Below are 25,244 nucleotides of genomic sequence, written 5' to 3'. Positions count from 1 at the left end.
TAGTAATAATAACATAAAGAGAACAAAGCTTTGATAAAATACCAGTAAATGGTCCCCAGTCACAGTGTCTGTTTTGTAACATAATAAATGCACAGTATGCAGTCTTAAATATAATTACATAGATAAAAGCTGAGCAAATTCAACCTGTCCTATGAGATTAAAAATACAAAGCCATAAAATCATGGTGCAACCAGCGGCTCAGCGTTCAGTCATTTCGCAGCTTCAAGCACCACAAAATAGATGGGAATACCTTTAACACTACAGCGCTCACAAATTGTAAGTGCTCAAAACATATTTTTTAAAATTTGACAAATAATACATACAAATAGAATGATAAAAAAAATGGAGATGCAGTATGAAGTATATTTAAAATACATGACATAAAAGCCCATAGCATCTCCCACACAATGGCCCTTATTCTGATCGGTGCGGATATATCCGCGTGCGTTCGGCCCGCCGATGTTTTGTGTCTGCGCATGTGCAGAGGCGTCTCTGCGCATGTGTGAGCGGGGCGTACGGCCAAATCCCGCATGATATGTGAACACTCCGAACAGGGGGTGGAGAAGGGTGTGAAGGGCTATTTGGGCTCATTACCATATGCATACGCCCCGCGTTTCATGGGAGTTCCCATGAAAACGCTGGGCGTACGTATGGTAATGCGGCCGTGACGCACGTGTAGGGGGCAGACATATGACATCGCCGGATGTCAGCTGCCCGCCCAGATCCCTGCTTTTGCACTGAAAAATGTCCGTGTGGTCTGAGGTTGCGGGTGCTGGTGGAGCACTCGGTCCTGCATTCGATGGTCTGCGACCATCGAATGATGGGGGAGGTTCCCTTAGATGGAGGAGGCGTATTCCGTGAAAAATACACGTGCGGTCCGTTCGGCCAGCTTCTTACTGCATACGGACGGAGTTGGCGATCCGTATGGAAGGCGGGGTTTCGCACGCACGGTCCTGGCCGCATAATCGGCTCCGGCCACACCGATCAGAATAAGGGCCAATGTTATGAGACAGCGAGTAATAGGACAGCAGTGTGCAACTATCACCGGGCAGTGCAGCACTAACCGGACAGACCTGAGAATAGAAATACCAAGAATTCAAAGCGCTGAGGAGAGAAATAAAAAAAAACACATAACATGGGATGTAAAGTAACATTTTTTTTTACTAAAAATTACCATAAAAATGCAGTTTAAAATAATAATTATGGTACCATTAGCAGCACAAAATGGGCAGTATTCAATGCTCCCGATTCACCGTTTATTTTTCTGCGACTTGGGCTGTTTTCACTGCTTGCCGTGAATCTTTTTATTATTATTTATTAACTGTTTCTTATATACCACATACAAATTACGCAACAGTGAATGCCGGCCAGTTCTCCGTTTCATGCTCGCTACAATTCGCTGGTGCATTTCAATGGGGTTTCACTGTGATTCGCCGAGAGTGTATTCAATGCTAGGATGGAGAACTGCTTTCAGCATGATTTTCGCCATGATTCACCATTTTGCATTGAACATCTTTTTGAGGTGAACTGGAAAGTGATCTTTTAAAATAAAGGTTTTTATTTTTTGGGGGGGTGTAAAAAAATCTGAAATTTTATTCTGTGAAGGGGCATGCTATTTTTATTAATGTGCTTGCATCACATGAATATATATTTAATTTTTAATATATATATATTTTTTACACAGCCAGCAGGGGGCAGGGAGCCGCTCATTAAATATTCACTTCACACTGGTCTCGCTCATTACATATGCATGAGCGGGACCAGTGCAGCGGCTCCCTCCACAGCGCCCCTGTGTCCCCGGGAGCCCTCCCCCCCCACACACACACATTCGGGCACAGGCAGGGAGGCTTCCATCTCCCTGCCTGCCACTGTACCCTGGCTCCCGCAGGGGTTTAAAATCACTGTCAGGGGCAGCGAGCCCCTGCGGCATTGAATAGGGTGACAAGGAGGGCTAGCAGCGAATGCTCCAGCCCTCCGGAACGCTGCCGAATGTGCAGCGAATCCTAAACAGGATTGATGACTTGGCAGACTCTGTGACGTCTTATGTTAAATTCTACGAGGACTTATGCGTACCACCAAAAACTCTCCGCATCTATGCAAATAATAAGCCCTGGTTCACTGGCAATCTGAGGTGGCTACGCCTTGTAAAGGAGGAAGCTCACAACAGCGGCAACATTAACAAATACAGGCAGTCCAGGAACACCCTCACAAGGGAAATCAAGGCAGCTAAGAAGCGATATGCAGATAGGCTTGTGTCTAACTTCTCTATGAATGACCCCCAGAGTGGAAAGGTCTCAAGGCGGTCTCCAGCTAGAGCCCACCATCCAGTCAACAGCTAGTAGAGGGCCTGAAACACTTCTACCGCAGGTTTGAAAAGCCCTGCGCCCCCAGCGACACCTTTCCCCATCATGCAACAGCAGGGGCCGCTCGGACTGCTCTGGCAGCAACCCCACCTCTCCCCCAGCATTCCCTGATTCCCCTATGGGTGGAAAAATTGGAGGTCACTAGGCTATTCAAGGGCCTGAAATCGAGGAAAGCACCAGGGCCAGGCGGTGTGGCACCATCCATCCTAAAAATATGCGCCGTCCAGATAGCACCAATTTTCACAATAATCTTCAATACTCACTCACTACTGGGATAGTCCCAGCCTGCTTCAAGAGCTCATTTATTATCCCTGTGCCAAAGAAACCTTGCCCCTCTGGTGACTTCAACAATTACAGACCGGTTGCACTAATATCGGTGGGGATGAAGGCGCTGGAACGTTTGGTACTGTTTCACCTGAAAGCCATAGCAGGACCCCTCCTCGACCCTATGCAATTCGCCAACAGAGTTAATAGATTGGTGGAAGATGCTGTGAATCTCGGCCTACCCTTTTTTTAATGCAGCACTTGGACTCTCCGGGAGGCTATGTGAGGGTCCTATTTGTGGACTTCAGCTCCGCCTTCAACACTATCATCCCTGATCTTCTACATTCAAAAATGTGCAGCTTAGATGTCTCAGAATGGCTGTGCTCATGGGTGACGAACTTTCTAATGGACAGGGTACAGAGAGTCAAGGCAGGAAAATTCATCTTGGAGGCCAAGACAACCAGCACAGACGCACAGCAGGGGTGCGTTCTTTCTCCCTTTCTCTTCTCTATCTACAACAACGACTGCACCTCCGCAGACACCTCTGTGAAGCTCCTGAAATTCGCAGATGACACCACACTGATAGGTTTTATCACAGATGGTAATGAGTCTGCCTACAGGACAGAGGTCAAGTGGCTGACCTCCTGGTGCAGCATGTACGATCTACTGCTAAACAAAACAAAAACAGTTGAGATGATCATTGATTTTAGAAAGACCCCACACTCTCACCTCCCACTTGTTATTGAGGACAGCGTAGTAACTACGGTTGAATCCTGTTATTGAGGACAGCGTAGTAACTACGGTTGAATCCTTCAGATTATTGGGCTCCACGATCACAAAGGACCTAAGATGGGGTCCTAACATCGAGTATAGCAGGGAAGGCCCAGCAAAGACTTTACTTTCTTCGCCAACTAAGGAAGCTTAAACTGCCACAGGAGCTTCTGATGCACTTCTACACTGCTATCATCCAATCCGTTCTCTGTTCCTCAATCATAGTCTGGTTTGGCTCGGCCTCAGCTCACGACAGGCATAGACTACAACAAATCGTGAAAGCAGCGGAGAAAATCATAGGCACAAACCTCCCTGCAGTTCAGAACATCTATCATGCCAGTGTCCTGAAACGCGCTGGCAGGATAATTGAGAACAAGTCCCACCCTGCACGTGACCTTTTCCGGAGGCTACCATCTGGCAGACGGTACAGCTTAAGGCCTGCGAGGACGACTAGACACAGAAACATTTTTTTCCCCAAACGGCCATCCTAGTCAATTCCTCACTAGCGTAGCCCTCACCTGTCCCCGATCACATAGTCAAGTATCTGTCATGTCCCTTCCCTATGTCATTTCTGGCATGTTGCATATTGTCTTATTGTATGGTCTAATGTAATGTAATGTAATGTAATGTATTTTCACAGCGAGCGGTAGTTATCGGAAACAAATTCCTGTGTATTATGCATCTTGTACTTATACACCTGGCGATAAACTGATTCTGATTACAGGCCCAGGTCGGATTAAGCCTTCAGGGGGCCCAGGTCACTGCAGGGGAGGCCCCTCCCACTTGTCATTACTGCACGGGAGAATATTACACAGTCAAAACAGGCAGTATAAACTTGGTCAATGGGTAACTGCAGAGGGGATTAATAAATATATATATATATATATATATATATATATATATATACACAGAATGAACTCACAGGCTCAGCACTGTCTTTGATTAAAAACCCTCTCTTGACGAGGCCGGTGCTGCTGTCCTACATGGGCCTGAGAAGCATGTGATGAGCTCCACCAATCAGAGCTCAGCACAAGCCTCTGACCTCTTGTGCAATCTCATGGGATTTAGTCAACTTCCAGTAATGCACTGCACACTTGTGCAGTCGGTGTGCCTTGGCTCCCAATGCTCAGCACCATTAATCATTGTCATTTTGGCAGATAGGTGAAGCTGCAGCACTATCCCACTCCCATGCACAAAACCTTTAGCTAAAAAAAAAAGTTCCTTTTGATAAATCTGCTAGCCTGAGCAGGGAAACGCGTTAGTGGTTTGCCATTTTACCTGAGAAGTAACTCTGGGGACTTGCCTAGGATCTATTCCATACGAGCAGGACAATATCAATCTACTGCAGGGTTGGCCAACCAAACACAGACAAAGAGCCAAAAAAACATGTTTAGGGACGCCGAAGAGCCAACGTCAGGAACATATATACATTTATACTCCGCCACCCTCATACATACAGAGATTTATACACCGCCACCCTCCTACATGCATACATTTATACACCGCCACCCTCATACATACAGTACATACACCGACACCCTCATACATACAATACATACACCACCACTCTCATCCATCCTTCCATACACTGCCTCCTTTATACAATCATACATATATCCATACATACACTGTCTCTCTTATATACATCCATCTGCTGCCTCTAACGCTATACATATACTTAAACTCTACCCCCACACGCAGCTCTACTGTGGCTCAATACATGTAATGAAATTCTCACCTCTACCCTAACACAACGCCAGGCTGCAGCACAAGGCCATCTACCCTGGGTAACAATGGGAAACTTACTGATAGATGATACTGATAAGGCCACAGCTCTTCAACTAAACTGCCATCTCTGTTGCTGCTGGTTGGCTCATCGGTCGTGCTGCATCTGCTGTAGACCACACTTCCCACAAGGAACACGCAGCGCGACCCCCCGAGTCGGCACACTGCACAGTGTGCACAGGAACATTTTAAAGCTGGGCGGGGAGGAGGGTGCCGCTGGCCGCAAGCTGTTCAGGGAGGGGGAGGCAACGCCAGATGTCCATCATATATGGGGAGGGTAGGGGTGGGGCGGTGGGTGCCCCCGCTGCCGGCCCACTATGCACTGCAGCCGCTTACTGTGGGGAGGCATGGGCTGCACGATACCTGCGCGACGGAGGTGATTGAAGGAGCCGCAGCTTCTCAAGGAAAGAGCCACATGCGGCTCGAGAGCCGCGGGTTGGCCACCCCTGTTCTACTGTATAAGGTGGACTTTTTTCTGTTAGAGGAACTGCATTATACCTAAAAAAGTACTGAATTCTGACAAGGAATGCATTGGACTACATACATCTAAGGATAATTCTCTATCCAACTTGTGGCAAACAGCTTGGTAAATATAAACACCTCCGCAGATACCCCTTATTACCTCCATATACAACTGGAAAATATGGCTACAACATGTGTCCCCAGACCCATCGCATACTGATGTGGCTACTTTAAACCTCAGACCAACTCTATCAATTAGTTACTGTTCCTTTTATTATTGTGTGATTATTTCATGTATTTTATTACTGAGCGCTGCTTTTCATGCTCATGGGGTTGTTCCCATTAGCATATTTCTTTCGGTTCTGTTTTTTTGTGAGGACTGACTATCCTCTAAAATAAAGCAGCCGCTATAAAGAGAACACACTGGGTGAGATTTAATGGGATGAGAGATTCAGAAAATGAGAGATTTGGTGAGAAACCTCCAGGTTTTTTTAAAGCGGCAATCATTTACACTGCAAAATCACACTGGTTTTGCAGTGTAAATGATTGCTGCTTTAAAAAAACTGGAGATTTCTTACCAAATCTCTCACTTTCTGAATCTCACATCCTATTAAATCTCACCCACTGTATCAAGCGCTCAGAAATATAACCTTGGTTATTTTTTCAGCGTTTCAGCAAGTCCGACCATGAGTACAGCATAGTTGCTATTACAGCTTGGATGTGTGAAACTTATTCAGGTTGGTTTGCAAACTCATTCTTTGTACAAAACCATGGTCACTGCAGTTGGGGCAGATGTAACATGTGCAGAGAGAGTTCCATTTGGATGAGTTATTTTGTTACTGTGTGGAGTAAATATTGGCTGCTTTATTTTTGCACTGCAATTTAGATTTCAGTTTGAACACACTGCACCCAAATGGAACTCTCTCTGCACATGTTACATCCGCCCCACCTGCAGTGTAGCATGGTTTTGTCTAGTAGTTCTCAAACTCGGTCCTCAGAACCCCACACAGTTCATGTTTTCCAGGTCACCTGACAAGTGCACTCATTACGGACTGACACGTTTTAAAATATCCACAGGTGGAGCTAATTTTTACACTTGATTCTGCGAGGAGACCAGCAAAACTGTGTGGACCGACAGTGAGAACCTGTGATTTTGCCCATTAGAGAGAGATTTTGCTTTTGCGCAACAACCTGAATTAGGCCCTTAGTACCATGGGAGCAGCTAGTTCTGTGGTTTGTGCTTTTTCAACAGCCTACAAAACTTCTCTTCTAATGGGATGGGGGGGGGGGGGGGGGGAGGGGAGGGTGAGGAAAGGATTGGAAAATAATAAGAAAAAAAAACTTCTCTTTGTGACATTCCCAAGAATGGCAGGCCCAATCTAGAATAAGGTCCGATCTAGAAATGAGGCTGGGAGCAATGATAGGTGAGGAGCCCAGCACAAGGAGGATCTAATAAGGTCATTCTGCTGGCACTGAGTCATGTGTGGCGGCTGCAAGGGGTAAGTTTAGCATCAAATGAATTCTTCTCTGTGTGGCCGAATACGAACGGACGTGTACACTTCTGTTCGCAGCCCTGCACTTGGGCTTGGCCTCAAGGCGGTGGGGGGGGGTTGTGTTCGGTGAGATGGCTTTAACCTGTTCATTAGGCTGCAAAAACACACAGCAAGCAGGTCTGAATTGGGCCCTGTGTGCTGTCAGTTTATTAAAGAGAGAAGGGAAACAGAGTGCTGTGAGGAGTGCAGTTTTGTGAGGTCATTATTGAAAGGGGGGAGCACTGTGAGTGGTTGACAATTGAACCTTGTTGTATGTTGCCTTATTGTTGCTGGTTGTAAAGGGGCTGCCATCATACATACTTACTTCTCATTTGTCCTCTTCAGGAGGGACTTTCAGGGTGGGGCCACCATATCAAAGTCGGGTGAAATTGGACAAAATTGCATCTGTGTATGGTCACCAGGACCCAGGGCGAACCTTTAATAGGAAGTGTGTTGTTATGGGAATGTTCTGGCACCCAGAGCAATTTTAATATTACACTCATGGCTGTCATTCGATGCAGAGATCATGCAATCATAATCTGATTGGATCAAATGTTCACCTGACTGGATCCCACATGGCTATGCCCATGTAGTCCAGAAAATTAAATCAGGAATGCTCCAGGTGATGGCAATACTGTAATCAGTGTAGGTGTACATGAGTCTAATACCGCTTTCATACTGCCATAACGTTTCAAAAACCGGTATTTTTAACCCCTTCCCGACATTTGACGTACATTTACGTCATGGGCCCTTATTCTGATCTGTGCGGAAATTCCCGCATTCTTACGGAGCGGTCCGCACGCCACGGTGTTTTTCCGCATGCGGCCATCGTCCGTAGAAACGCCCACGTGTCCTCCGCATTCGGACGGACTCACTCTTTAAGAACAGGGCGTGTTTACGGACGACATACAAACCATGCGTGTGCGGGAGAAACACTCCGATTCGGCACGGTATTACAGAGTATTACAGAGTATGCTCGGGAATACCGCATCCGAACGGGAGCCAAGCGGTGCTACCGCACGTAAGCGGAGGATTTCCGCCAAACAACCCACTATGAAGTATCTTCTGCAATACATCACATGACCCACTTATTCAATTACCTACCCTCATAAAAAACAGCTTATTTGGAATTGGAATCAATTAGATTCCAATATATCCTTACAAGCATGCCTAACACATGCATAGCACACATTAACCCTTACAGCAATGTAAGTGCAATGGTTTCTATTACACCCTGTGTCAAACATTATAAACATTCTACACATATACTATTTAAAGTGCTAATAAAACCAACAACTGTGAACTTGCATAAAGAATTTATTAAAATATCTATTTAACATAATGAAAAAAAAAAAAAATGAAACATTAAATGAGCAGGTCTTTTAGGTCCTGCAAGTCGGCTTGAAGGAGCCGGAGATGGTGCTCTGCTCGCAGGAGGGCCCCACGCACCCCCTCATCTGCCGGTGTGGTGTCATCTGTGGGCATGTCAAAGGGGCAAAAATTAGTCATGTTATTCATGCATACATTTCACATACTACGACATAAATTGCACAAATGCTAGGTGACATGTGTGTATATATATATATATAGAGATATATATCTATCTATGTAGAGAGATAGAGACACACATAGATAAATATATATGACACATACATATATACATACATGCAAACTTATTTACTACATACTGTCTATTTTGCCCTCGACCCTTAACTCTGCAGAAGACATAACAGTCATATTGTTTCTTCTCAGTCACAACCCACCCATGACTAACCAATGTCAAGCAGGTCATGGCCTACGTCAATAACAACTTGTCACAATCTGCTCAGTCTAAGTTCAGTGATGGTTGGTGGCATGGGAGTTATGCAAATGTCAGGAATGCACAATACACATCCTCTAAATCATAATTCTGTCTAAACCAACCTACAATTCTGTGAGTGACAAAAATAAATCAGAACTACAGGGGGGGTTTAGGTAGAGGAGGCTCCGGGGACACTGCCAACTTGTGACGCCATTCCAAGGTAGGCCGGCCCATACTCCATTTCGAGCATACATCCTACAGTTTATAAATAACATTCACCAACAATATCGATGCCACTATTTGATGGGTCATAATCTACGCTTGCAGCAGGTGATTTTAATCCACAAATGATCCACTCATCCCTTTACTCCTGGATCCTGTTTAACTACAACGGTTATGTGGCAGTCCAAATGGACCTCCAACCCATCCCACAAACCTGTGTAATTGAGAGGTGTCCTGGATGAAAGGGATGCCTTGGACTCCCCATCTAACCCGTACCTGTATCTGTAGCTACCCACTTTGGGGTCTATATGATTAGTATGTGCCCAAAATTTTTAATCACCAGTGCTACATAACATATACCAGTACAACTACTTCATGAATGATGCATTATGTAAACATACCGATCTGCGGCGAGTCCGGTGCCTGGCACGCCTCCTCCCCCTCGGAACTTGATGTGTCCGGGGCAACCGTGGCCTCCTCAGCCCCCTCCTCCGCCATCTCCTCGACCACAACAACCTCCTCCTCCAACTCCTCCTCCACCTCCTCCTCCAACTCCTCCACCTCCTCCTCCAACTCCTCCTCCACCTCCTCCTCCACCACCACCAGCACCACCTCCTCCTCCGCCACCAACACCTCCTCCTCCGCCACAAACTCCTCTTCCACCTCCTCCTCCTCCACCTCCTCACGCACCACCTCCTCCTCCACCATTTGCTCCTCCTCCACTTCCTCCTCTTCCACCCTTGCCGCCACCTCCTCCTGGGGGTCTTGGGCCTCGTCCTGGGCCAGGCCTGCCTCCGCCTGTTCACGGGCCTGTCGGGCTCGGGCTCGTGCTGTGTGGTAGAAAAAAACATCATGGTCAATGTCGGCTCATTGGGGCACATTTATTCATCCATAACAAGACATACATGGAAGGGTGATAATGATGGCAAACGATGCAGGAAAGTAGCTCCTTACTGTTAATGGACTCCAAATTGTGACATTTAAATTATTATGTGATTGTTAGTCATTTGTTCACACATTACAACCCAGGCATTTATCAATGTGTAACACATATTAGATTGGGCACATTGTATGCATCAGAATCCTCAATGCTATGGCATGACATATAAAAGGCACATGACTGCATGTTAACCAGGAAGAAGCACACATAAGAGTCTATGGACTTTTAAACCCATGGACACCCACTTATCATGAGACACATTTTATTGCTTATATATGCTATGTTGTAAGTGCGAAATTTCATAGCTAAAATACTCACATTCAGCAATTTCGCCCCTTATTTGTGTGAGCAGCTGGGGCTGGCGCCTGCGGAGGTCCGACCACCGCCTCTCCAGCTGCCCGAGGGACCTCCGCACCCGAGTGCGGGCGTAAATTCGGCGCCCTGCCGCTGTGTACGCCCTCCGCTTATGGCGGTTTGTTATGAAGGGCCCCGCACGGCCCAGCCTTGTCTCCATGACGGAGACAAGAACCCTGAGCTCCTCATGCGTGAAGGGTTCTGCCCTTCGTGTCTCCGCCATGTTGACAATGGCATCTATCAACCAATCAGGTGGTGGCATTGGTTGATCACAGTTATTTGTGATAATAACTTTATTGTTCATTTTTACATTAACAGCGTCTCTGCGCCAACACAAATGGTGAAAAATTCGCATGCCTTCAAAACCGTAGTGTTGATGTATGCCAATGAACAAATCTGATATATATAAAACACAGTGTGTATGCCCTTAGCAAATCCAATAAGGCCGCGCTCCGCCAAGCAACGCGTGCTATAGCTTAGCAAGGCATAGCTGTAGTTAGCATTACTTACTCTATGCATATATGTGTATGCGTACATTTATGTGTAAAAGACACATACACACACTTGCAGGTATCCTGAAACCAGCATTATACACCAGCCCTGCCTGCCTGCCTGCCTGCCTGCCTGCATGCTCCTTGAAATGTTGAAACATGTGAATAAATTCCAACATCATATATAGATATATATCTATATATGCAAACAAATCATACATCAACACAGGAAATAATCCCCAACACATGATAGAATAAATCAATGTACTCACCAGTCATCAGGGATAGTATCAACTACAATAATGAAGATATAACAAACACATAAGATCCCTTGTCCAAGGTATAATAATTAGCACCTATATTGAACTTCCCCCAAAACTAAACACATATGCTAAATATCTCCTATTTCTTTGCCATTAGGAGGGCAGGCTGGCTAATGTTCGTTTTGTAACACTGACAACTAACACACTGGACTTATTTGAAGGGGTGATTGTGACTAAAATGGGTGTGTTATGTCAACTCAATAACATGTACCTGAAGTATCTTTGCGCCACAGAGTCCCGCAGCTGGTATCCCCTCCGGCATTCAGGGGCGCGGGATGGGCGCATGGGCGGATCTTGCGGCTCAGATGGTACCTCCCACTCATCAAAGGGTATCTCACGCCGCACAGCAATGTTGTGGAGAAATATACACAGGCCCACGATCCTCGACACCATTTCAGGCGCATATTGCAAGTCACCACCAGTGCGGTGGAGCACTCTAAATCGACCTTTTAAAAGGCCAATTGAGCGCTCCACCACTTGCCTGGTGGCAACATGCGCCCCATTGAATGCCTCCTGTGGGCCCGGTGCTGGGTAGCTGTACGGCGTAAGTAGCCAGGGCGTACATGGGTAACCGGAGTCACCCAGAACCCACGCATCACGGCCTTCCAGCTCTTGGAGTCTTTGCCATATCCCGGTTTGTCGGATGACATGAGAGTCATGGGCACTTCCGGGAAACTTCGAGTTGAAGGCGAGAATTTCCATGGATGGGCCACATACCACCATCACGTTCAGTGAGTGGAACAATTTGCGGTTCCTATATATCTTCTCACTTCGAGATGGAGGCACAAATGGTACATTGGTGCCATCCACAGCCCCTATCACATTAGGGAAGCCAGCAATTTGTTGGAAGGCGTGCTGGCTTCTGCGCAGGGTCTCGGGGGCAAATGTCATGGCCATGAAGTGCCCCTTGCGCCTGAACATGGCCGACGTCACACGCCTCAGGATTCGGCAGAAGGCCGGCTGAGATATTCCAGCAAGTACTGCCACTACTTGTTGGAACGATCCTGAGGCGCAGAAATGCAACACCGCCAGCAGCTGTGTGTGAGGCGGAATTGCTGTCGTGATCCCGTGTAGAGGTTCCAAATCGCTCTGAATTAAGTTGAGCAGATCCAGAATTACATTTGGGGGTAACCGGTACCTAGTAAGTACCTCATCATCGGGCATAGCAAACAGAGTCACCCGTGTGCGATAGATTCTAGCACGTCCTGGCCTCCTTGGGCGACGAGTGGGGAGAGCCGCAAGTGCCCTTAGCCTCCTCTCCATGTAGCGCATAATAGCTTCTGCAACCTATAAAGAAATGAACATAAATACTGATGCACCTATGCACATAATGGCCATATCAGACTCCAAATTGATTTGTAGCCTTCAATACGTACAATAGATGGCCGCCCCGTGTAATCCCGCAGATCCATTTGACTCTCTAATGATGACACAATAATATGAACTCAATACACACCGTCCAAAACACACAGATAAAGGTGTCAGCATTTTTTGCCGACATCATGTACTATGAGACATTTCATCTATTGCTGGGACATGTTGTCCTGCAATAGATGAACCCACACATGTTTAAGACCTGTGAGTGAAATAGTGAACATGTGACATGTTGCAATAATTATACACGCACTTTGCTGGCCCAACAATCTGTAGTCAGTGAGGCAATGGTGCATACATTCATACACTTACATTGTTAATGGATATCATATCTACAAGGAGCATGGAAGAGCTTACCTTAGACCCTGACAAGTCCAGATCTGGAGACAAATGATTCTAGCAGCAACTCACTATTTATAGGGCTCTCACATGTGTGGTCTATAACAGTAGAGATGAGTATTGCATGATTTGTGGCCTGGATTAGCTAAGGGATTGGGCTACTTTTAGCTTGCAATAAAACGCCACAATACCACAGTAGTCATAATTCAAATGTCATGTCATGCTAGCAAATAGCATGTGTATTGTGCAATAGTCACAGGTTTATCAGAAGATTCTATGCAATGTTAGCATTGGTGACCAGTATTTCATGTCGAACTTTCGCCAGGTTTTACACAATGGAATTTCCGCCACCGTATGCGGCGCGAAAAAACAGCGACGTACGCACACGCACGGAACGCAGCTGCCGCTGATGTCCGCCAAACAGGATACACAAACAGTATATAAAGGTGTATTAGAAGGTGACAATGTTGTTGCTAACATGTCTGGATCACAACCAGAGGTGGACCCAGTGCTGCAGCAACTATTTGACCAGATGGACTCCAGCACCACCTATGTGCCACTGCACATGCGGGCAGTGGGTAATGAGGAGGCTGCTGGCCCTTCTACAGCAGGGCAAGCTGCACCTGAGCATTCTACAGCAGGGCAACCTACACCTGGCCCTTCTGCAGCAGCCCAACCTGCAGCTGGCTCATATGCACCATCAGCAGAATTGGTTGGAACACAACCGGGGACTTCACAAGGTAGTACCATGGCCAGCACTTCAAGTGCAGCGACTGGTGCCAGGGGGCGTGGCCAGGGACGTGGCAAGGGGCGAGCCAGGGCAACAGAGGAACCAACTACAAGAAATAAGGCATATGAAGCACAGGAGCTTGCCATCCTGGTTCCCCGAGCACGTGATTGGATTGAGTGTCCATCGGAGAAGCTGACACACACACGCAGATGGAAGATTTGGGAACAGATAACGGCAGAGATTAATGAAGTAGCGCCACAAGTTCGTGAGACGGACCATGTGAAGAAGAGGCAAGTTGTTTTGTGATACATGTGGCCAGTAATAGCCAAGTAATGATTGAATTGATGCTTAGATGCATTTAGCAAATGGGCCGTGAGGTTGTTACGATACACATACATTATTGCCATGTTATTTCGTTGAGAGTTAGAGTAGGGTGATTGTGAATGTGTATTGTAACGGTTGATATCATAGTTGCATGTAATATTATATATGGGACATTAATCACATGTTGTAATATGTAGCACAGAGCAATGGCTGCAACAGCTAACATTGGGAGTGACATGTATTAATATGTCAACTTACATTGCAGGTGGCAGGACTTCAAAACCAACCTGAAGAGGAAGATGACCAAGCGGTGGGAACACAGCCAGACATCTGGGGCCGGGCCCATGCCATCAGGGCTAGAGCTCACCCCCCTGGAGGAGATGGCCGAGAGCTGTATAGCAGTTGAGGAGATCAGGGGGGTGAGCACGATGGATAGCGAGGCCCCAGCTGAAGTGTTTGCGTCTTTTCTGGAAGGTAAATATTGGTCATGCCATAAACTTGGGCAAGTAATTATCGTAGAATGTCTCCTAATTGTGTTTATCTTTTCCCACAGACACCCCACCGCTTGGTGAGGACTCTGCTCAGGAGGTGGAGGAGTCCGTGCCACCTGGCCCCAGAGGTAGGCCTGTGCAGCAGCAGGCATCGGGCCAAGCCGATTTGGCCGCCTTGGCCCAGGTGCTTGGGGACATCAACCAGCAGGGAGACTTGGCATCAGAACGGATGCGTAGGACCGAGGAGATCCTGGCGAGCTTGGTCAGCACCCAGCAGTCCATGGCTGCGAGCATGCAGGCCATGGCTGAGTCACATCAGGCCATGGCTGCAAGTGCTCAGGTGCTGGCCGAGCAAGCCACCCGCCAAAATGATCTCCTCCTCCACCATAATGAGCTTATGGTGGAGCTGATTACCAGCAACAGGGTCCTAATGTCATCCGTTTCTGGTGCATTACCACCGGAAACACTCCCTGCTGGCAGGAGGGGTAGACCAGCCAACCCCTCCACATCATCTGCTCCACCTGCCCCAGCATCTGGCCGTCCCCGAAGAGCTGCTGCACAGGCCAAGGAGCCTACCAAGGCCAAACGTGGTCGGAAATGAACTTGTGGCTGCATTAATCTCCGCCGTTATGTGTTCCCAAATCTTCCATTGTGCTGTGTGTGTCAGCTTCTTGTGTCCAATCACGTGCTCAGGGTAACCAGATGAGCCCTTGCTTCATATGTCCTTAGTGGTTGGTTCCCCTGTTGCCCTCTTTTGCCTGCCATTACTGTCAGCTGTACTTGAAGTGATGGCCATGGTACTATCTTGTGAAGTCCCCGGTTGTGTTCCAAATGATTGTGCTGATGGTGCATATGAGCCAGCTGCAGGTTGGCCTGCTGCAGAAGGGCCAGGTGTAGGGTGCCCTGCTGTTGAATGCTCAGGTGCAGCTTGCCCTGCTGTAGAAGGGCCAGCAGCCTCCTCATTTCCCACTGGCTGCATGTGCAGTGGCACATAGGAGGTGCTGGAGTCCATCTGTGTGCAATTATATATGTTTTGTATTATTATTTATTTTGCAGCATTCCTGCCATGTTGTTTATTGTTTGTATGTATTATTTTATGGTCTTTGCATCACACTGGCATTGAGTGTGACATGAATATAAATAAATGTGTTTACTTTACCCAAAATGTGTGGTTTCATGAGTACATGTCGAATACACATGTGTATTGTTAGTATTAATATTCAGTCATGTCCATTGTTAGCAGTTTTTAAGTGTGGGACAAGTACAGCATATGTGGGGGATTACTAAGGTTTCCTTGAAGCAGCAATGGTTTCAATTAAAGCACTGACAAGCGGCCTATTAGTGAGTAATGAGTAAAGGAGTAGATTCTATTGGGTTCAGGTGTTAATGGTTGTAGTCATTAGGCGTACGTTCGCCTACCGCATGAACGAGTGGTGTCCGCAAAGCAATAGTACACTTGTGGACACCGCACATTTCTGCCCTTTTTGATCGCGTGCATTCGGAGTGGTTTCCGAATGTACGCCCCCCAACATAAGTGTACTCCCCCGTGTCCGCCCATGTTTCCGCCCCGTTTTGCCCACTTTGAAACTACGCCCATGTGTCATTCCGCATGACGCCCATAATACGCCCCTATTTCCCGAATGATAGCGGTGAACAGTTCTGGACGGTCTTTGTCCGAACTGGTACCGAGTCAAGGCGTGGCACATGCGCGTAGCGTTCTCCACGCATGCGCAGACGCCGTAAAGACGCAATCCGTAAGAACGCGGTAAAGTCCGCATCAATCAGAATAAGGGCCATGGTCGGGAAGCACTTCCCGACACATGGCGTAAATGTACGTCATGGTTTTAAACTGTCACCGCGTCTATAGACGCGGTGACAGTTTCAACATGTCTGCTGTCCCTGACAGCAGACATGTCCGTGCATGCCCAGGGGGGGCTGCGATGCCGCCCCCCCGTCGGCGATCGCTGTGATTGGCTGTTCAGTGTGAACAGCCATTCACAGCGTTTTCCTGTGTCACCGGCGAATAACGTTCGCCGGTGACACGGGATCAGAGGTGATTGGTGCTGTAAAGTACAGCACCAATCACCGCGGGGTGTAAGGGTGACACTGGTGTCACCCCACCTCACCCCGCCCGCCCCCAAAGGCCGTGATTGGTCCGTCGGACCGACGGACCAATCACAGCCAAGGAGGGGGATTTAAACTAACGGTGACTGCACTGCAGACGCCATTCCGGTCTGGAATAGCGTGCAGTGCGGTCACCGTACCCCCCTGCCGCCATATACTGACCAGAACCTTGCTCCATACTTACCTGATCGCTGCTTCATCACTGCTTGATCACTGCTTGATCTGTGCTTGAAGTGTGCTGGATGCTTCCTGGATCCTGTTGCTACTTGTGCCTTCCTGTGCTGTGAAATTGTGCTGCTGCAGTGTAATAGCTAGATAGAGAGATAGATAGAGAGAGATAGAGAGAGATAGAGAGATAGAGAGATAGAGAGAGAGATAGTGTCAGAGAGTGCTATATTTTGTGCTGCTGCAGTGTGATATAGTTATAGAGAGAGAGAGATAGAGAGATAGAGAGAGATAGAGAGAGAGAGATAGATAGAGAGGCCTAGTGACAGAGTGCTATATTTTGTGCTGCTGCAGTGTGATAGTTATAGAGAGATAGAGAGAGATAGAGAGAGAGAGATAGAGAGAGATAGTGACAGATTGTGCTATATATTTTTTATATAACTGACTGCTGCCCCCTCCTTTTGTGCTGATCAGTATAAATTAACTGATCAGCAACTTTTTGGGGGCGCAGGTTTTTTTTTATATATAGATATACCTGTCAGTGCTGCTGCTGCAGTGTCATAGAGTGATAGATAGTGAGAGATAGAGAGATAGAGAGAGATAGTGACAGAGAGTGATAGAGAGTGCTAAATTTTGTGTCTGCTGCCCCCGCCTTTTGTGCTGATCACTATATCTGAGGTGATCAGCAACTTTTTTGGGGGTACAGAGGTTTTTTTTTTTTTATATATACCTGTCAGTTGCACCAAAGGTTGTGCACCTGCTGCACCTCACTGGTAATCAGTGTCGCATCACTGATCACCTTTTTTTTTTGTGTGTGTGCTGTGGGGTCTTTTTTTAATTTTTTTTTTACACACACTGTGATTTTGTGGGTGTCCTGTGGCCGCTGTGCGCTGATCAGTGACGTACATCACTGATCATCTTTTTCGGCACAGGGTTGATCTATTTTTTTTTTTTTGATCAAATTCCTGTTGCCTTTGAGCGCTGTTCAGTGACAGACGTTACTGACCAACATCTGTGCTCAATTTTTGGCGCAGGACCTTTTTTTTTTTTTTTTTTTTAACCCCTTAAATTTTTTATTTTTAACCCCTTCATTTTTTTTTTTTTATTGGTATAAAGTATTTTTTTTTTTTCTGCACTACATACACACTACACACTACATACCCCCCGGATTGAAATAAAGTTTGTACCCCCCCCTACACTATACACGTGTTGAAACATTTCACTACCAGTAACACAAAAATAAAAATGGCATCCCAAATGTCCTCCCAAATGTCCTCCCAAATGTCCTCCCAGTCATCCAGGAGAATGTATTCAGTGGAGGAGGCATATGCCATGCTTGCTTCTGACTCTGACACAGCCAGTGATGCAAGCGGGGAATTTGAAGGATTTGCCTTAAGCTCCTCTTCCTCCTCTGGTGATGAGGGACCCCCTCAAAGACGCCCCCGTAGAGCAGCTGAGACCCCCCCCCCAATAATTGATCTCGTATGGACCCCACCACCAGACAATTTTGAGCCCCAGGTTCCTGAGTTTTTGGCCATGCCAGGAATCCAATTTGATTCCACAGGTCTCAGAGAAATTGACTTTTTCAAATTATTTTTCTCTGATGATTTTATAAATTTAATGGTGGACCAAACTAATTTATATGCCCAGCAGTTTATTGCTCAAAACCCCACGTCATCATTTGCTAGGTGGACCCCTGTAGATGCAGTAGAGATGATGACGTTTTGGGGTCTGGTGTTTCATATGGGCATAGTAAAAAAGCCAGAAATTAGGCAATATTGGAGTACAGATGTTCTGTACAGTACTCCATTTTACCGTATGGCCATGACCCGGACTCGATTTGAGACAATTCTTAAATTTATACATTACACCGATAATGCACAGTGCCCACCCAGAGATGATCCCACCTTTGACCGGCTATTCAAAGTCAGGCCGGTCATTGATCATTTCAGTGCCAAATTTGAAGAGGTGTACATCCCTGAAAAATTTATTTGTATCGACGAGTCCCTTATACATTTTAAAGGAAGGGTTAAATTCCGCCAGTACCTTCCCAGTAAGAGGGCAAGGTATGGCATAAAAATGTATAAGCTGTGTGAAAGCACCTCAGGGTACACTCACAGGTTTAGGGTATATGAAGGGAAGGATTCAAGAATTGAACCGCCAGAATGCCCCCCCTCCCTCGTAGGTGTTAGTGGGAAAATTGTCTGGGATTTAGTGCACCCCTTCCTGGATAAAGGTTATCACCTCTATGTGGATAACTTTTACACCAGCATCCCCCTGTTTAAGGCCCTTGGTTCAAGAGGTACAGCAGCTTGCGGTACTGTGCGCAAGAACCAAAGAGGCCTCCCAAAAACGCACATTGCCCAAGTAATGAGAAGGGGTGAAAGCAGGGGAATATGCAACGAAAATATGTTGTTGGTCAAATATAAGGACAAGAGGGATGTCCTTATACTGACAACAATTCACGGAGACAGTACCACCTCCATCCCTGTACGAGGTACCAGTACCCACACCTCCAAACCTAATTGTATCCTGGATTACAATAGGTACATGGGCGGAGTGGATCTTTCAGATCAGGTACTGAAGCCGTACAGTGCCCTGCGGAAAACAAAAATCTGGTACAAGAAGGTGGCCGTGTATATCATCCAGATGGCACTGTATAACGCTTACGTGCTATTCCGTTCTACCGGCCAGAGGGGGACATTTATGCACTTTCAAGAGGAAGTCATAAAGGGCCTAATATTTGGGAACCAGCAGGCAGAGGGCCCCAGTACTTCTAGTACTGGTCCCCGTATTGTACCAGGGCAGCATTTTCCTGATGAAATCCCCTCCACTGGAAAAAAGGGCAGGACACAAAAAAGGTGCAAAGTTTGCTATAAAAAGGGAATAAGAAAGCAAACTATTTTCCAGTGTGACACTTGCCCCGACAAACCCGGCCTATGTATAAAGGAGTGTTTTAAAATATACCACACATCTATGGAATATTAGGTTCATAATTTCACCGTGCTTCGGGGGTCTTGCTAATGCCACATAGCACCCACCATTCATTCCACCAGAATCTGAGCCGCAAAATCCAAAAATCACTCCTTCCCTTCTGAGTCCTGCCATGCACCCAACTGGTATTTTTTGGTCACATGTGAGGCATTGCCGTACTTGGGAGAAATTGGGGCACAGATTTTGGGGTGCTTTGTCTCCTTCATACCTTGTGAAAATTAAAAATTTTGAGCCAGAACTGCATTTTTGTGTAAAAAAATGTAATTTTTCATGTTCACTGCCCACTTGTATCAAAATTGGTGAAACCCCTGGGGGTTTGAAATGTACACTATACCCCTAGATGAATTCCCTGAGGGGTGTAGTTTGCAAAATGGGGTCACTTGTGGGGGGGTTCCACTGTATTGGTGCTTTGGGGGTCTTGCTAATGCGACATAGCACCCACCATCATTCCACCAGAATTTGTGCTGCAAAATCCAAATATCACTCCTTCCCTTCTGAGTCCTGCCACTTTTTGGTCACACATGAGGCATTGCCGTACTCGGGAGAAATTGGGGCACAGATTTTGGGGTGCTTTGTCTCCTTCATACCTTCTGAAAATGAAAAATTTTGAGCCAGAACTGCATTTTTGTGTAAAAAAATGTAATTTTTCATTTTCACTGCCCACTTGTATCAAAATTGGTGAAACCCCTGGGGGTTTGAAATGTACACTATACCCCTAGATGAATTCCCTGAGGGGTGTACTTTGCAAAATGGGGTGACTTGTGGGGGGGTTCCACTGTATTGGTGCAACATAGCACCCACCATTCATTCCACCAAAATCTGTGCTGCAAAATCCAAAAATCACTCCTTCCCTTCTGAGTCCTGCCATGCACCCAACTGGTACTTTTTGGTCACATGTGAGGCATTGCCGTACTCGGGAGAAATTGGGGCACAGATTTTGGGGTGCTTTTTCTCCTTCATACCTTCTGAAAATGAAAAATTTTGAGCCAGAACTGCATTTTTGTGTAAAAAAATGAAATTTTTCATGTTCACTGCCCACTTGTATCAAAATTGGTGAAACCCCTGGGGGTTTTAAATGTACACTATACCCCTAGATGAATTCCCTGAGGGGTGTAGTTTGCAAAATGGGGTCACTTGTGGGGGGGTTCCACTGTATTGGTGCTTGGGGGGTCTTGCTAATGCGACATAGCACCCACCAAAATTCCACCAGAATCTGAGCTGCAAAATCCAAAAATCACTCCTTCCCTTCTGAGTCCTGCCATGCACCCAACTGGAATTTTTTGGTCACATGTGAGGCATTGCCGTACTCGGGAGAAATTGGGGCACAGATTTTGGGGTGCTTTTTCTCCTTCATTCCTTGTGAAAATGAAAAATTTTGAGCCAGAACTGCATTTTTGTGTAAAAAAATGTAATTTTTCATGTTCACTGCCCACTTGTATCAAAATTGGTGAAACCCCTGGGGGTTTGAAATGTACACTATACCCCTAGATGAATTCCCTGAGGGGTGTACTTTGCAAAATGGGGTGACTTGTGGGGGGGTTCCACTGTATTGGTGCAACATAGCACCCACCATTCATTCCACCAAAATCTGTGCTGCAAAATCCAAAAATCACTCCTTCCCTTCTGAGTCCTGCCATGCACCCAACTGGTACTTTTTGGTCACATGTGAGGCATTGCCGTACTCGGGAGAAATTGGGGCACAGATTTTGGGGTGCTTTTTCTCCTTCATACCTTCTGAAAATGAAAAATTTTGAGCCAGAACTGCATTTTTGTGTAAAAAAATGTAATTTTTCATTTTCACTGCCCACTTGTATCAAAATTGGTGAAACCCCTGGGGGTTTGAAATGTACACTATACCCCTAGATGAATTCCCTGAGGGGTGTAGTTTGCAAAATGGGGTCACTTGTGGGGGGGTTCCACTGTATTGGTGCTTGGGGGGTCTTGCTAATGCGACATAGCACCCACCAAAATTCCACCAGAATCTGAGCTGCAAAATCCAAAAATCACTCCTTCCCTTCTGAGTCCTGCCATGCACCCAACTGGTATTTTTTGGTCACATGTGAGGCATTGCCGTACTCGGGAGAAATTGGGGCACAGATTTTGGGGGGCTTTGTCTCCTTCATTCCTTGTGAAAATGAAAAATTTTGAGCCAGAACTGCATTTTTGTGTAAAAAAATGTAATTTTTCATGTTCACTGCCCACTTGTATCAAAATTGGTGAAACCCCTGGGGGTTTGAAATGTACACTATACCCCTAGATGAATTCCCTGAGGGGTGTAGTTTGCAAAATGGGGTCACTTGTGGGGGGGTTCCACTGTATTGGTGCTTGGGGGGTCTTGCTAATGCGACATAGCACCCACCAAAATTCCACCAGAATCTGAGCTGCAAAATCCAAAAATCACTCCTTCCCTTCTGAGTCCTGCCATGCACCCAACTGGAATTTTTTGGTCACATGTGAGGCATTGCCGTACTCGGGAGAAATTGGGGCACAGATTTTGGGGTGCTTTTTCTCCTTCATTCCTTGTGAAAATGAAAAATTTTGAGCCAGAACTGCATTTTTGTGTAAAAAAATGTAATTTTTCATTTTCACTGCCCACTTGTATCAAAATTGGTGAAACCCCTGGGGGTTTGAAATGTACACTATACCCCTAGATGAATTCCCTGAGGGGTGTACTTTGCAAAATGGGGTGACTTGTGGGGGGGTTCCACTGTATTGGTGCAACATAGCACCCACCATTCATTCCACCAAAATCTGTGCTGCAAAATCCAAAAATCACTCCTTCCCTTCTGAGTCCTGCCATGCACCCAACTGGTACTTTTTGGTCACATGTGAGGCATTGCCGTACTCGGGAGAAATTGGGGCACAGATTTTGGGGTGCTTTTTCTCCTTCATACCTTCTGAAAATGAAAAATTTTGAGCCAGAACTGCATTTTTGTGTAAAAAAATGTAATTTTTCATTTTCACTGCCCACTTGTATCAAAATTGGTGAAACCCCTGGGGGTTTAAAATGTACACTATACCCCTAGATGAATTCCCTGAGGGGTGTAGTTTGCAAAATGGGGTCACTTGTGGGGGGGTTCCACTGTCTTGGTGCTTGGGGGGTCTTGCTAATGCGACATAGCACCCACCAAAATTCCACCAGAATCTGAGCTGCAAAATCCAAAAATCACTCCTTCCCTTCTGAGTCCTGCCATGCACCCAACTGGTATTTTTTGGTCACATGTGAGGCATTGCCGTACTCGGGAGAAATTGGGGCACAGATTTTGGGGGGCTTTGTCTCCTTCATTCCTTGTGAAAATGAAAAATTTTGAGCCAGAACTGCATTTTTGTGTAAAAAATTTAATTTTTCATTTTCACTGCCCAGTTGTACCACAATTGGTGAAACCCCTGGGGGTTTGAAATGTACACTATACCCCTAGATGAATTCCCTGAGGGGTGTAGTTTGCAAAATGGGGTCACTTATGGGGGGGTTCCTAAATTTTAGCATCTTATGGTGCCTAGAAACCTACATGGTGCCTAAAAAATAATCTCATAAAAAGGAGGCTCCAAAATCAAGTAGTTGCTCCTTCTATTATGAAGCCTGTGGTTTGGTCAACGTGCACACTAGGGCCACATATAGGATATTTATGAAAACAAAAGAATTGGGGGAATCAATTTTTAGTCACATTTCTCTAGTAAAATGTACTGTGTTCCTTAGAAAAATGTATTAAAATTGCAAATCTGCAAAAAAAATGAAATTTTGAAATTTCACCTACACTTTGTTTTAATTCCTGTGAAACACCTAAAGGGTTAACAAACTTCCAAAATGCTGTTTTGAATACTGTGAGGGGTGCAGTTTTTGAAATGGCATCATTTATGGGGGTGTCTCACATACAAGTCCCTCAAAGTCACATCAGAACTGAACTGGTCCCTAAAAAAATCAGTGTTTGAAATTTTCTTGAAAATTTGAGAATTTGCTATTCATATTGTAAGCCTCCTAGTGTCCAAAAAAATTAAAAGGAAGTTGAAATAATGATGGAAACATAAAGTAGACATATGGTCTATGTTAGTTATTAACTATTTTGAGTGGTAAGATTATTTGTCTCACAAGCAGAAAATTTAACATTTTGCAAATCGCTAAATTTTCCATTTTTTCACGACATTTTGGTATTTTTCACAAAAAAACACAGACTGTATCGACCCAAATTTACCACTAATTTGAAGTACAATGTGTCACGAAAAAACAATCTCAAAATCACTGGGATAAGTAAAAGCAAAAAAAAGTTTTCCCCACTTAAGTGAGACATGTCAGATTTGAAAAAAATGGCTCTGTCAGGAACGCAAAAACTAGCTCTGTCAGGAAGGGGTTAAATGGTATTTAAAATGGGTCTGAGCCTTCACATTGCAGTAGATTACCATTTTAAATACCGTTTAAGTACCATTCACATCAGTCAACCCGTTTAATCCCCTGAACACGTTTCAAGGCAGAATGCAGGGGACAGCCTATCACAGGTCTGTAATCTGTTGTTCTTACTAAATACCTTTTCAGTGCCATTCTCACTGCATAAAAAAAGGCTCTGAAACGTGTAGGACTCTGCTTTTTAAACGTTTTTAAATATCGGTTATCTTTAAACGGTAAATCAACTCTGGCACTTTCCCACTGCAGTCTTAAACATTTTGAAATGGGAAAAAAACGGCAATATACCGTTTAACAAGTGCAGTGTGAAAGGGGTATAAAATGTGTCTTCTCGACTGCTCCAATAGCAAGAGAAAGAGACTGAACAAACATCCCCTCCTCTAATAAACTGTGCCGGGTTCAGCTTCCCAAAGAATATTTATTTCTAAAGCTGAAGTAAGCATACTCCAGTACCTAGTGCATAATTAGGGATGCCTATCCCTGGGGCATTTTTTCAATCCAGAGATTCGGAATTTAAAAATGCTCAATCCCTGGATTCCCAGTATTCCCGAAAATTGAGTTGGTCAATGTTAAGGCAAATGCCACACATGCCCCCTACCCTGCATTATCACTTATATAAGGCTGGGTCTTCTTGGGGGGTACAGCTGGCAGGCGCAGGTGGCAAAATCGCCCAGTGTGTATGGACCTTAAATCTAATGAAGCCTCAGGCAAACTAGAAAACAACATGAGGCCTGATTTGGATTTGTAAACCTAATAGTTTAATTCCATTTCCATGTGTAGAATTGGTCCTGCATTATAATTGCATGCTGCAACATTTGGGGAGAAAGCAGTGGCTGGGATTGCTGTACAAATGGGGGGTAATTACAGGTTTGCTGAGCCCAGGGTCCATTTTGTCCTTCTGATGCTACTTAATCTAAAACCTTCCTGGCAATTGGTTCAGTGGTTACAGAGTTTATCGCAGTCAGGCAAACAAACTAAAGGCCCATACACACTGGGCGA

This window comes from Crinia signifera, chromosome 6 (assembly GCF_055691185.1).
Source record: "Crinia signifera chromosome 6, ASM5569118v1, whole genome shotgun sequence".
NCBI lineage: Eukaryota > Metazoa > Chordata > Amphibia > Anura > Myobatrachidae > Crinia > Crinia signifera.
The sequence above is the reverse complement of the archived record's forward strand: the minus strand, read 5'-3'. Positions refer to the sequence as shown.